This window comes from Bos indicus, chromosome 13 (genome assembly GCF_029378745.1).
Source record: "Bos indicus isolate NIAB-ARS_2022 breed Sahiwal x Tharparkar chromosome 13, NIAB-ARS_B.indTharparkar_mat_pri_1.0, whole genome shotgun sequence".
NCBI classification, from domain to species: Eukaryota; Metazoa; Chordata; class Mammalia; order Artiodactyla; family Bovidae; genus Bos; species Bos indicus.
The window spans coordinates 56900927-56914701 of record NC_091772.1 but is presented as its reverse complement, the minus strand read 5'-3'; the positions used below and the strand labels follow the sequence as shown (position 1 = coordinate 56914701).

At 49.4% G+C, this 13775-nt stretch overlaps 1 protein-coding gene across 3 annotated transcripts in view; it reads left to right on the top strand.

Annotated features, from left to right (window-relative positions):
- PHACTR3 (phosphatase and actin regulator 3) overlaps positions 1–13775 on the top strand; it is a 206431-nt gene that overhangs the window by 26137 nt on the left and 166519 nt on the right. The window contains exon 1 of one of the 3 annotated variants that reach the window (XM_070801367.1): positions 3811–4287. The exons of the other annotated variants lie outside the window; for them this stretch is intronic. The gene's annotated coding sequence lies outside the window, so the exon portion shown is untranslated. Of the gene's footprint in view, positions 1–3810; positions 4288–13775 lie in introns of those variants that run through there. 3 annotated transcript variants of the gene reach the window in all.

Genomic DNA, 13775 nt, shown 5'->3' with positions numbered 1-13775 from the left:
GTGTTTTTTTCCCCTAATTTTTGCAACTAGAAGCCTCTGCCTTAATAGGAACTAATGCAGGATTTAGGGATAATTTATTATTTATCTCATCCTTTTCAGAGGGAAGGGTGAATAAGGGGGGGGGGCATCTAATAACATACCACATGGAACAAACCAAGCTCTGCTTCTTGCCTGCATTCTCCTGGGCAGGCGCTCTGGGTGGGGGATTCAGGGGCCAAACCCTGTTTGTCTTCCCCTGGAATCTCATGGAGCTTGTCTCTTCCTTAAGACCCTTATTGCAAACAGCACTGGCGTTTTAACGTGATTACTTTCCTCTAATATTTTTCAAACTCTTTCTGGGAAACATATTTGCATCTTTTTACTTTAAAGATAGGTCTTGTCCACTTTTGTGTCTTTGGCTCCAAAAGCCAAAGTGTGAGTGTCTTGCTCATAGAAGGTGCACAAGAAACCACTTTTATTGTAAAAACATGGTAACGACACCCAGCAGCCCTTTCTTATTCCCAGTCCCGTGTACCCATAAGGAAAAGTAAAACGGAGGGGAAAAGATGACCAGAAACGCAACAGCAAAGCACGATGAGCAGGTTAAATGGTCTTGCCCTGTTGGAAATTCCTGGAGCTGATTGACAGGCAGAGGGGACAGTAGCTCAGAGGACAACTTATCAGTAATACGCCAGGCTAAAATAAGCCTACAGATTTGTTGATAATTGGTCTCTGTGTGGTTTTTTAAATTAACTAATAACGGTTTATTCCAGGAGGATATTAGCACAGAGCAGCTGTTCGCTCGTAGGAAATAGAGATTCTAATCACTGGTGTGTTGGTTTGTTTTTCTGTTTCCTTTTTCTGACCTGGACAAAGCTGACTGCTGCATCTCACTTGCTGACCTCTTCAGGCGGGAGGCGGTGAGGGCCCAGTTAACACTGCCCAGGGTGACATCCCGGGAGCCAGTGCAGGTTGGAAGGAGAGTGTGAGACAGGAGATGCAGGATGATGCCCACAGCTCATGGCAAGTGAGATTCCTCCCCACTTCCCACCCACCAAATCAAGGGCCTTCTGTTAGGCCACAGAGAGCAGAAATGTGGCCCACCCTGTGGGTTGTCTAGTGGGGGTGGGCTCAGATGCTACTCTCGGGAAAGTGGGGAGGGCTGCTCTGGGGCTGGCAGGCTGGGGTTGTTTGAGAGAAGGTGTTCAGGGGCAGTGAATTGAGACCCAAAAGGTAATTTGAGTCCACCAGGCCGAATGAGCAGGAAAGGTGTGCCAGGCAGAGAGAACGGCTGGACAGAGGCCAGGAGGCAGGAGGGAGCTTCTGGAGTGTCATGGGCTGAAGTCAGCTAGTGGCTGGAGGAGGATGGAGGGTGGATGAATGAGTCATGGCATGCGTGTGTACACGTGTGTGTGTGTGTGTCCTGTTGTAACTTACCATTTGTCAAAGCCACAGGCGGTCGTGGACACGGTCAGTGACATGGCCCTTGTCCCTCCTGCAGGCAGCTAGAGCCATGGTGCCTGGGGCCTTGGAGCTGGCCTTGCAGTCAGTCTGGAACCGTGACTCAGGTCCCTCTAGCAGGCATCACCTCACTTTCCTCCTTCGTAGAATGTGGGTGGTTGTGAGGCTGGGTGAGGTGTTTGACCGCAGCCCAGCACCTGCAGCTGGTGTAAGGTAACTGTGTTCCTGCCCCCAGGTGTGTGGTCCGTGAATTCAGCTCATAGAGCAGAAAGCTCAGCCTGGGGGAACGATACTCTCCACCCTTCTCCTGGGTCATGCTGGGCAATGGATCTGGCGAGGAGGTCACCTTGACCTGCCTGCAGAGGGTGATTCTCCACAGTTGCTAGGAGACCTTGACCTGGTGTAGTTAACCATCTCACCACACACAGAAGGGCTTCTCATGTTTCTAGCCCCTCCAGCTCCAAGAGTCAGAGATGTCCCATGAGCTGTTCCGGGCGCCAGTCCCACAGGAAGGAAGGTGGCCAGGCAGCCAGGGTCCTCTCTCTGGCCAGGCTCTGGTTATTCCTGGTGCCTCCAGGAGAGGCATGTTCCTCCTGGAAGCCATGAGCTGCCCTCTGGAGAAGTCCAAGCTTATCCTGTTGGAAGCTGAGTGACCTCTGCTGGGCACACCAATGGCTTGTGTAGGACTCAGAACTTGAATTCCAGGGTGGGGGCCGTGGGGGTCAGAGGGAGGTTGCCAGGTTATATTGTGGGGCTTCCCATCCTGATTCTGTGTGACCTCAGGCGAGTCTCTTGCCCAGTCTGTGCCTCCGCTGTTCAGTGTGTTTCTACAGGTGGCCACATTGTTCCCTCCGACCCCACTGCCCGTGTGCAGTGTGACTTTGTCGCGCCTCCTGTCAGGGGTGGGGGAGACTGTCTCCTGCCCCCTGGCATCCACATGTCACACTTGCTCATAGTGTACCAAAAGTGACACAGTGTGACTTCTGGACCCGGGATTTGGATGCCCAGCAGCCTCCGTTTGGCCCTCTCACCTGCCACCAGTTTGGATCATCCTGCTGGGGAAAACTGGGTGCCCCAGCTGATGCTTCTTGAGAGGGGAGCCTTCCAGGTGTCTCCAGCTTGGCTGGCACCACGTCCAGCAGAGGGGCCCTGCCCAAGCCCTGCCCACAGCAAGTGAATGATATAATGGTTATTAATCAGGGCCATTGAGTAGTGGAGTGGTTTGTTACGCCTTGTAGGTAACTGAAACCCACTCCGACCAGTACATGTTAAGAGGCTAGAGCCACTTCTTGCCCTGAGTTACACAGTGATCCTCTGTTCCGAGCTGCTGGGCAGGTGCTGAGTTTTAAATGAGGTTTCTCTGTGCCTGGCGGGCTCTGACTCTGCATTGAATTTGGAGCAGGTTCCCATTACATCTATGGCCATGTGTCCCTGTGTTGTGGTGGCAGATGTGGAGGTTTCTTTCCTGACAGCCAGGGTCTGGGAGATCCTGGGGCTTGTTCTATGCTGGGGCTGGCTACCCTCTCTGGGGGCTCCAGGGCTGGGCTGGATTTGAAGGGTATTCAACCCAGGAGTTCTGAGCCAGGAGTGGTCTTCATGACTCCCTCTGGGGAGCTTAAAAATGCAGTCAGTCTAAACTTTCTCCCTGGACTTTGTGATTGCCAGGCATTAATGAGTATTTATTGGGCACTTACTGTATACACCAATGTATACACCAATGCTGTATGCCTGTCATTGTTTTGGGGGCTAGGAAGGTCACAGTAAGGACTATGATGTCTTTCCCTTCAAAAGGTGAATAGTCTCCTGGGACAAGGGGAAGTAGTTAAGAAAGAAATAGGTGTGTGATGAAATGCCAGGTTGTTTTCAGTGCCTGCATCCAGACTGGAGGAAGGAGAGTGGTTGGGAGGGGTTAGAGGGCCTCTAAGCAAGGGCATCTGTAGAGATATGAGGTGGAAAGGAGAGAATCAGCCGTGTAGAGACCTTGGAGAGTAGCCTTCCAGGCAGAGGGAGCAGCAGGTGCTGTCTTTCTGTCTAATGCTCATCACCTACCTATCGATCTATCAGGTACCCGTTTGTCCATACATCACTTGCTTACCTCCAGCAGCCTTGGCATTCCTGCACAGAATCTAGCCCCTGCTTTAATGCCCCAGTGATAGAGAAATCTCCCCTCCCCCACCCTGAGTTTCCAACTCCTGGGACCACTTCCGGGACCGTGCCTCGCTCCTGTTTCCTCCCCCCAGGGTTTATTTACACTCTCCACTTGCCAGGAGAGGCACTTAGGAGTTTGGAGCTGTGCATGCTCCCAGGCCCCCAGTGAGAGCGGGGCAGGGGGAAGAATGGGGCCAGTCACTGGGGAGCAGGGGGAGACACCCCCATCTCAGCTGCAACTTCCCTGCTCTTGGCTCCTGGGCAAGAGCCTCTTTGTGCTCCTCCAGGACAAGGCTTGCCATTGAGACAGGCCAGGGGACGCTGTGCCTGAGCGAAGGATGGCTAGAAGCTAGAATTAGGCATTGCACAGGGAGTAAGCCCCGCACCATCTCCCAGTGGGCTTCCGAGAGCCTGGACGAGTCCTTGGCCAAGGGGCTGCAGCTTGAGCAGGCTCCTCTCACTGGGGCGAAAGCCCACACTGTTCTTTCCCCAGTGAGCCCAAACACCGAGCATTGAAAGTGTGGGAGAATTGTTCTTTTTCTCCTGGCTCCTAGTGGGCCTCCAACCCTGTTCAGGGGTGCAAAAGTGTCCTGGAAGGTTCCCCGCAACTCATATTCAGAGGGGCCAAAAGAGGCTGGCTTTGAGAAAGACTGATGGGCTGTTAATAAGGCAAAGGAGAGTGGGAGCCACACGGAGGAGGTAAGACTTTTTACATTTTTGTGTATTTCCTTTGTTTTTATTTTGAAATACTTTTAGGGACTTCCCTGGTGGTCCAGTGGTTAAGAACCATCCTAGAATGCAGGGGATGTGGGTTCCATCCCTAGTTAGGAAACTTAGATCCCATAAGCCTGGAGCAGCTTAGTCTATGCACCACAGCTAGAGAGTCTGTGTGCTGCAATGGAAGATCCACATGATGCAGCCAAGATCCCGTGTGCCCCAACTAAGATCTGATGCAGCTGAATAAATATTCTGAAAAATAAATACTTTTAAATTCACATGGAACTTGCAAAAAAGTAGTGCTTAGAATTCCGCCAGCTTCTCTCGATGGTGACCCCTGACCTGGCACAGGACGCTAGTGGATGCAGGGCACAGCACTGTCACTAAACCAGGGGCCACAGTGAATGTCACCAGACTGTACATGCACCTTTTGGGGTGTAAGTTGCAGGACACTCTATTACACTTATAGAATCACCACGATCGGGTGAGGAGACTCGACTCTTAGATAAAAGCCCTTTGGCCCTTTGGTCAGGGATGTTGGTGCCCAGGCAGCAGGTGGTGGGCCCTTCCCCCTTGGATCCTGAATCTACGTTGTGCTCCCTCCATGCCCCTGGATGGGGAGCCGCCTCCTCTGGACCCCCAGGCCCCACTTCCTTGGTTCCCAGCAAGGCTCAGTACCCCTGCCCCTTCTGCACATTTGAAAGGCTGGGCCTTGGGGAGGCTGCTTTTTCTCTATCCCTACCCCTTTAGGGGCTGCCACGGTTTCCTGGGACAGTCCTAACAAAGAGCTGCAGACTGGGTGGCCTCAGGAAGGGAAATGGATCCCTCCTGGTTCTGGAGGCCAGAAGACCCAGCTCCAGGTGTCGGCAGGGAGGATTCCTTCTGAGGCTGTGGTTCATTCCAGGCCTCTGCCTGCTAGTGTGCAGACGGCCGTCTCCTCCCTGGGTCTTCACATCTCCTTCCCTCTGTGCGTGTGTGGCTCAGGGTCAGCTGTAATGTATCAGGCCCACCTGAATGGCCGCATTTTAACTCATCATCCCTGTAAAGACCCTCTCTCCAAATAAGGTCACATTATTAGAAACTAGTGGTTAGGACTCCGGCTTGTGAATTGCATGGAATTTTAGGGACACAGTCCCAATATCACAGTGGCCCTCTCTCCCATCCCAGAGGGCAATGGCAGCCCACCTTCTTGAACCATCCCCTCCTATTAGGCCTCCTTGCCCCACCCCAGATGCCTCTCAGGTCTCTGTTCCCCCCTCCTTCTCCCTTGGATTCAGACAAGAGGTTCCTCACCTTGGCAACAGTGACTTGTGACCCTGGCTACCACCTGTGCCACCAGGGTCTGCTTCCTAGCATGTCGTCCCTCTCAAAGCTGAGCCAGTCGGCCTTCAGCTGCAAGTAACAAACATCCCAATTCAACTTGGCTTTCCCTAGGGAGGTGGGGGGACAGTGGGAGATAAGCCTGGCCTCCTGTTTCCTGACCTCAGCCATGTCACTGGAATCTCTTTCTCTCCCTCCCTCCTCTCTGCCCTTGGACTCCTTCTCAGGCAGGCTGTCTTCATAGGCTGGCTCTTGGCAGTTCCACACTCATAACCTTCCAGCTCAACAATCTCAGCAAAAAACAAGTTCTCCAGAAAGGCAAATAAATTGCTTGGGGTTGATGCTGATTCAGCTTGCCTCAGCCCTGTATCCAGCCTTGACTAATCACTGGTTGGGGAGTGAGGATGGAAAAAGCTCACTGGCCAGCCGGGTAACACACCTGCCCTGAGCACCTGCAGTGGGTCAGCTTCACCAAAGCCTGAGGACTGAGACGGGGAGGGTGGATCCCAGGGGAAAGCTGGATGTGGCCAGATACAGGGAGAGTAGGGGCAGGGGGTAACTGTCATGGCCACTCAGTGGAGTGGAGGGTGAGCTTTTGAGGGCAGGTGTCCAGCCTTTGTTCCTGGGTGATTCCCAGCTGTGTTTGTTGCAGCTTTCGTGCCATCAGCCACCTTCATCTTCAGAACATCTCCACTTTGGACTTTGGCTGTGCTTCCATCCCTGGCCCCCTCTCTTCCATTCTCTCTCTCAGAGCCTGTGAGCATTCTGTCCTAACATCCTGTTCCTCCATTAAATACTTTTTTTGCTTTTATAATTTGTCCATGCTTCTAGAGATTATTTGTTTACCATTTCCCTCTCCCCCTGCTAAGTCGCTTCAGTCGTTTCCGACTCTGTGCGACCCCATAGACGGCAGCCCACCAGGCTCCCCCGTCCCTGGGATTCTCCAGGCAAGAACACTGGAGTGGGTTGCCATTTCCTTCTCCAATGCATGAAAGTGAAAAGTGAAAGTAAAGTCACTTAGTTGTGTCTGACTCTTCACGACCCCATGGACTGCAGCCTACCAGGCTCCTCCATCCATGGGATTTTCCAGGCAAGAGTACTGGAGTGGGGTACCATTGCCTTCTCCACCCTCTCCCCCTGCTGCTGCTGCTGCTAAGTCGCATCAGTCATGTCCGACTCTGTGCAACCCCATAGACAGAAGCCCCCCAGGCTCCCCTGTCCCTGGGATTCTCCAGGCAAGAACACTGGAGTAGGCTGGCATTTCCTTCTCCCAATGCATGAAAGTGAAAAGTGAAAGTGAAGTCGCTCAGTCGTGTCCGACTCTTAGCGATCCCATGGACTGCAGCCCACCAGGCTCCTCTGTCCATGGGACTTTCCAGGCAAGAGTACTGGAGTGGGGTGCCATTGTCTTCTTGCCCTCTCCCCCTACTACCTCTCCAATTATGAGCTCCAGGGAGGAAGAGAGCACATCTGTGTTGTTCTGCTATAGTGACCAGCACCTAGGACAGCGATGAGCTGCTTCTCAAATAGCTGTGTTGCCTGGGACAAGTTACCTAACCTCTTTCTGGTCTTGGGTTTCTGTTGATCATGGGTCTCACTTCACAGGTTTGTTGTGATAATTTCACAAGACAGCCTATGGAAAAGCATGTAGGGCTTGGCACTTAGGAAGAGCTGAACAAATAGATCCTGTTACAATACATCCTGTGGCTCTTGTGGCTGGCGTGGCTGTGAGAGGCAATAGGATGTGGTGATTAAACTGCCCGGGTTCTAGTGCAGCTTCTACCACTTACTAGTAGGGTAACCTTCTGCAAGTTCATCAACTTCTCTGTTCCTCAGCTTCCTCATCTGTAAAATGAGAGTAGCGGTTACACTAACCTACAGGAATTATTTATTAGCAAAGCACCTGTGACCTTGCCGACTTCCCTGGTGGCTCAGATGGTAAAGTGTCTGCCTACAATGTGGGAGACCTGAGTTCAATCCCTGGGTCGGGAAGATCTCCTGGAGAAAGAAATAGCAATCCACTCCAGTATTCTTGCCTGGAAAATCCGGTGGACAGAGGAGCCTGGTAGGCTACAGTCCATGGGGTTGCAAAGAGTCGGACACGACTGAGTGAGTTCCCTTCCACTTTCACTTTCGTGGCCTCGCCTGGCTGGGTGAACCTACTGAGCGACTTCACTTTCACTTTCACTTTTGTGGCCTCGACTGGCTGGGTGAGCCTACAGAAGCGGTCAGTGCTGTTCTTGTCATTGGGTGTCTGTTACTTTCATGTTGCAACTCACATGTCGCTTCTCTGGAGCTAACTGCTTAGAAGCAAGGTTATGGCATCTTGTAAGAAGTGAACAAAGTCCTTAGGATCTGGGTTCTGTTTCTACATCATGTTACTCTGCTTCAGTGCTCAGTCGCTCAGTTGTGTCTGACTCTTTGTGACCCCACGGGCTGTAGCTCACCAGGCTCCTCTGTCCGTGTAATTTTCCAGGCAAGAAAACTGAGTGGGTTGCCATTTTCTATTCCTGGGGATCTTCCTGACCCAGGGATCAAACCCTCGTCTCTTGCATCTCCTGCACCGGCAGGCTGGGTCTTCACCACTGCGCCACCTGGGAAGCTTTAGTATTAATCCCTGAAGATCTGCTGTCACTCTCCCTGTCATCCTTTTCCCCAGGTCACGTTACTGGGCTTTATCTTTTGCTGTGAGAGATGAAGTGAGTTCTCCCTGTTTACCTTTTGAGTACATGTCCCGCCTCTGTGGTCTTTGCTAAGAGAAGTCCCATGGGCATGAAAGCTACATGTCTGTTACCAGTGGATCCCGAGGGTCTAGGCTGCTGCCAGACGCTGCACAGGGGCACCGTCTAAGGGAACCTTCTGTTTCATGTCAGAAAATGGAGCAGAATAAACACAATTGTCTCTCTGGATTCAGAGATTAGCTCTTATGATTCTGTGTAAGTCATTCAAAACATAAAAAGAAGAAAATCCGGTTCCATGGTTGTCCTCAGAACAGTCCCAGTGGGTGACACTGAACGAGCCTCCTGCTCATTAAGACAGCCACTGCGGATTTGAGTTCTGATGCCCATGACTGATGGAGAGTCGTTGAGGGGAAGCACCCCAGCTCCTGATGACAGTGATGATAAATGACACCCACAAGAGTGGTTATAGACCAAGATTTCCCTGCAGCTGAAGGAAGAAACACTTGGGCAGGATTAAGAACACTGGGCAGTGGTTTAAATCCCAGGCCACCACGGGGAGGTTTCGATGTTCACCGGCTTCCCAACCAGCCCATTAGGAGGTGAGGACTGATTTCTGTGGGCAGAAATTTCATTTCAGTCCCGGATCAGTTGTGAGTGAAGCTGGTGCACCCCTGTGTTTCTCAGTGAATTACTTATAATCCCTTTAATGCTTCTGCTGGTTGGACATGGGGTTCCATCACTTACAACCAAGAGCTCCAATTGTCACAGGGACTTAGAGGGTGGAAGTGGTTTTGTCCAGGTCACAAGACTAATGGAAGTGCTGGCGCCAAAATCCAAAGACCCTCCTGCTTCCTCTGCTTTATGCTCTCCATCCTTCTCCCACACATCTGCCCAACCCCAGGGAGATGCCAGAGCATGACCCTTCTTCCCCATCAGTCTTTGGGGTGCCTGGCTAGCTGGAGATCCCTGAGGATGTTGAAAAAAAAGAAGTGTCCTTGGAGGACTGTGGGAGTTAATGGGGGCCTGAGAGGAGGCAACTCTGGGGCCTCTGCTTCTGGGAGGACCTGTCCGACCCCTGTGACTTCAGTCATGCTGGGGGTTCAGGTTTTTTTCACGGATGTGTGGCTTTGCTTGGACACTTTTATGTTGCCTGGTCTTGTGTGTCATGGAGGGCTCTGTAAGTCACCGAAGGGATATTCTCAGGAGTTGCTAATGTCATATTTAATTTCAATAATGAGACACCTCTGCTCACTATTTATTACCCACTGTGGCTTTTGACTCTGGTTCCTTGAGTGGTTTAAGAGTTCGAGGTTAATGGATCACACAATTAATTATTTAGAATGTGGAGACAGGAGGCTCTTAGAAAACCAAGACTTTGTAATAGATTAATTAATAGGTTCCTAACTTAATTATCATTTTGAATTTTGCAAAAAATACTTTCTCCAAAACCACTCAGCTGTAGAAAGTTATTGGGAAACATCTGATTTTTACATAATTTCTTTGCAAAGTTTAAATATTAGTATTCTTATTTTTCCAAAGCCATTCAGTTCACAGCTTTTGGTCCTCTTTTTATTGCTTGTGAAATACATAGAGTGGATTCAGACTTTTTGAAGCCCATGGAAATGGTTGCAACACGAGGCAGTATTTCAATGCTCTGGAGGCCAGAAATCCCGTGGTGAAGTTTCCTTCCATTCTCATGGGACTGTGGGTGGTTTCAAGTGCAGCCTTTAGGGCCAGGGTGACCTGGGTGCGGATCCCAGCCCCTCCACTTGGGTTGGTTACTAGACCTGTCTGGCTCAGTTTCCTCCTTTGTACAATGGGGATGCTGCTGCTGCTGCTAAGTTGCTTCAGTCGTGTCCGACTCTGTGCGACCCCATAGACGGCAGCCCACCAGACTCCACCGCCCCTGGGATTCTCCAGGCAAGAACACTGTGGGTTGCCGTTTCCTTCTCCAATGCATGAAAGAGAAAAGTGAAAGTGAAGTCGCTCAGTCGTGTCTGACTCTTCGCAACCCCATGGACTACAGCCTACCAGGCTCCTCCGTCTATGGGATTTTCCAGGCAAGAGTACTGGAATGGGGTGCCATTGCCTTCTCCGGTACAATGGGGATACTGGTAGTCTTAATCTACTCGGATCACGTGTGTGTTAGTCGCTCAGTCGTGTCTGACTCTTTGCAACCTCGTGGACTGTAGCCCGCCAGGCTCCTCTTTCCATGGGATTTTCCCAGGCAAGAATACTGGAGTGGGTAGCCCTTCCCTTCTCCAGGGCATCTTCTTTACCCAGGGATCGAACCCAGGTCTCCTGCTTTGCAGATTCTTTACCATCTGAGCTACCAGGGAAGCATAGTGAACAAATTAAAGCATAAATTTAAAGATGTAGTTACAGCATTTCCAGTGGTACCCAACATGGGATAACAGGCTGTTGGCTATTAGTGATGATGATAAATACTAATGTTCACTAGAGCAGGCATTGGCTGACTGTGACCAGGGAGCCCACCTCCTGTGTTTGTAAATAAAGTTTTATTGGCACACAGACATGCTCATTCATCCACATATGGCCTGTGGCTGCTTACATACTTCAATAGCAGAGTTGAATAGTTGCCCGGAGATGTCTGACTCACAAAGTCTAAAATATTGCCTCTCTGGCCTTTCATAGAACTTGTTTGATGCCCCCTGCACTAGAGACATCATTCATGCTTTTGTCCTTTCTGGTAACACTTGAGAGGTGTCCTCACAGATCATCAGCAGCAGCTTTCTGCATTTGTGCTATGCTTTCTATGGCACCCACTGGCCACCGGTGGCTACTGAATACCTGAAATGAGGTCAGTCCATATGGAATGGAATTTTACATTTTATTTAGCTTGAATTAATTTAGATTTATTAGTCAAAGCTATGGCTTTTCCAGCAGTCATGTATGGATGTGACAGTTGCACCATAAAGAAGGCTGAGCCCCAAAGAATTGATGCTTTTGAACTGTGGTGCTCGAGGAGACTCTTGAGAGTTCCTTGGACAGCAAGGAGATCAAACCAGTCAATCCTAAAGGAAATCAATCCTGAATATTCATTGGAAGGATTGATGCTGAAGCTGAAGCTTCGATACTTTGGTCACCTGATGTGAAGAGCTGACACATTGGAAAAGATCCTGATGCTGGGAAAGATTAGGGCAGGAGGGGAAGGGGGTGACAGAGGATGAGATGATTGGATGGCATCACTGACTCAGTGAACATGACTTTAAGCAAACTCTGGGAGACAGTGAAGGACAGGGAAGCCTGGCGTACTGCAGTCCTTGGGGTTGCAGAGTCAGACATGACTGAGTGACTAAGCAGCAAGAGAAAAATGCAGTGTACACCAAACAGCGTATTTTTTGCCCTAGTATTGCTGAAGGCAGAGGTGGGGTAGAGATGGCAAGTCAAATGATAGAAAGAAACAGAAAATACGCATGGCCAGACTGATGAGTGCCTCAAACCAACAGAAGGCAGCAAGAGGGGACGTGTGCTTGGTTTCTAGGGAATCACCTGGGTGGCCGTGGTGGTTTTGCAGTTGTAAACTTTCGCCTTGCCTCTTCGAGGAATGCAGTACAACTTTAGAACAGGGGTGTTGCAAATGTAACAAACTATAATACTGAAAAATATACCTGCCATGCAAAAGGCCCATGAATGTGTCTTTGGAGATAAGGAACTCAGCTTATAAGTTACCAGAAATGGACTAGCAGGGTAGGGACACATAACTGAATGTACAGTATTATTCTTATACCTCTCCTCCATCTCCCTGCCCACCTCCACCCCTTTCCTCCCCACTCTGTCTCTGTTTTTCTGTGTCTCTATGTCTTTCTCTCCCTTGGTAGAGAAATAGATGGATAAATAGATCTATGGATATGTGTGAATCCAGCACATATGTATATAACATTTAATTATCTTGTCAAGGATATCTCAGAATTTTCAGGGAGCAGTTAACTCTGACTTGGTGGTTTTCAGTGTCTGTTTATGTACAGATAAATTATACAGTGATGATGGCCTAGTTCTGCTTTATTTATTACTCCTCTGTTAGTCTGTGTAAAGTCAATTAAGGTTCTCAGAGTCCCAGTCTTCCCATGAAAATCAGGTCCCATCACTTAGGAAACCTGATGACGAGTGGCTGTTCTAGTCTCACAGAGAATGTGGACAGCTTCCCTTGTGACCGACTCCCTGGTTGTCCGGATGACCTTGTCCTGCTGAGGTCTGGACGTAGAGTAGACTGCTTCTCTACAAACTAGATTATGGGAAGAAGAGGTCAGAATTACATAGAAAAGGGGACTCAGATACGTGGACAAACTTGCCAACCCCCATTCTGCCTTCTTTGGTGTCCTTGATGTGGACGAGTGTTGGGTTATTTCACCATTTTTAAAAATTAAAAAAAATTTTTTGGCTGTGCAACACAGCATGTGGGGCCTTATTTCCTTGACCAGGGATCAACCCTGCAACCCCCTGTACTGGAAGCATGAAGTCTTAACCACAAGACCGGCAGGGCAGGCCCTTCACTATTTGGTTATTTGCTTGTTTGTCTAATGCCCCTTTATTTTGTTTTTCTTTTCAGGCGTTTTTTTTTTTTTTTTTTAAGAAATACTCATTATTGAAAATTCAGAAAACACAAAAATAGTGCAAAAGAAATAAGAACCATTCACAAACTCTCCACTACCATCCAAAGATAACTGTTAGGACTACTTTTAATGTTTCCTTCCAGACATTTTTTGTGTAAAAATACTTTACACAGGGTAATTCTTACTGTATTGTGATCTTTCAGTCTCTCCTTTATTAAATTAGGCTTCCTTGGTGGCTCAGATGGTAAAGAATTTGCCTGCAATGCAGGAGACCCAGGTTTGATCCCTAGGTTGGGAAGATCCCCTGGAGAAGGGCATGGTAACCCACCCCAGTATTCTTGCCTGGAGAATCCTGTGGACAGAGGAGCCTGGCGGGCTATAGTGCATGGGGTTGCAGAGTCGGACATGACTGAGCAACTACCACTTTATTAAATTAATGTGTCATACCATTGCATTGTGTCTCTCTGTATACTTGAAACTATGGTCTCTAATGGTCTCCTAACATCCCAGGAGACAAACTTGCCAAAATTTATTGATTGCCCATTTGCCTTTCATGGAAACTTAGTCTGGCTTGAGTCTTCCGTTTATTTTTTGTTTCTTGCTGTAATAAAGACCTCCATATTGGACTTCAGACTACATATCTTTTCTGGGTATCTTTGATGATTTCTTTAGGAGAAATTCCTGGAAATAAGATTCCTGAGTACCGGGGAACAAAGCTAACATGTAGATATAGTGTACCAGCATGTTCTCCAGCTAAAGGTGGAGTATTCATGGAGAGAAAGCAATCCTGTTGAAGCAGATAGCATTAAGTGGCTTAATTCTGTTCCTGAAAGCTGGGGTTCAGAGCGGGTGGAAATACCTAGCCCCACACCCAGCATGCAGCAGACACTCGATG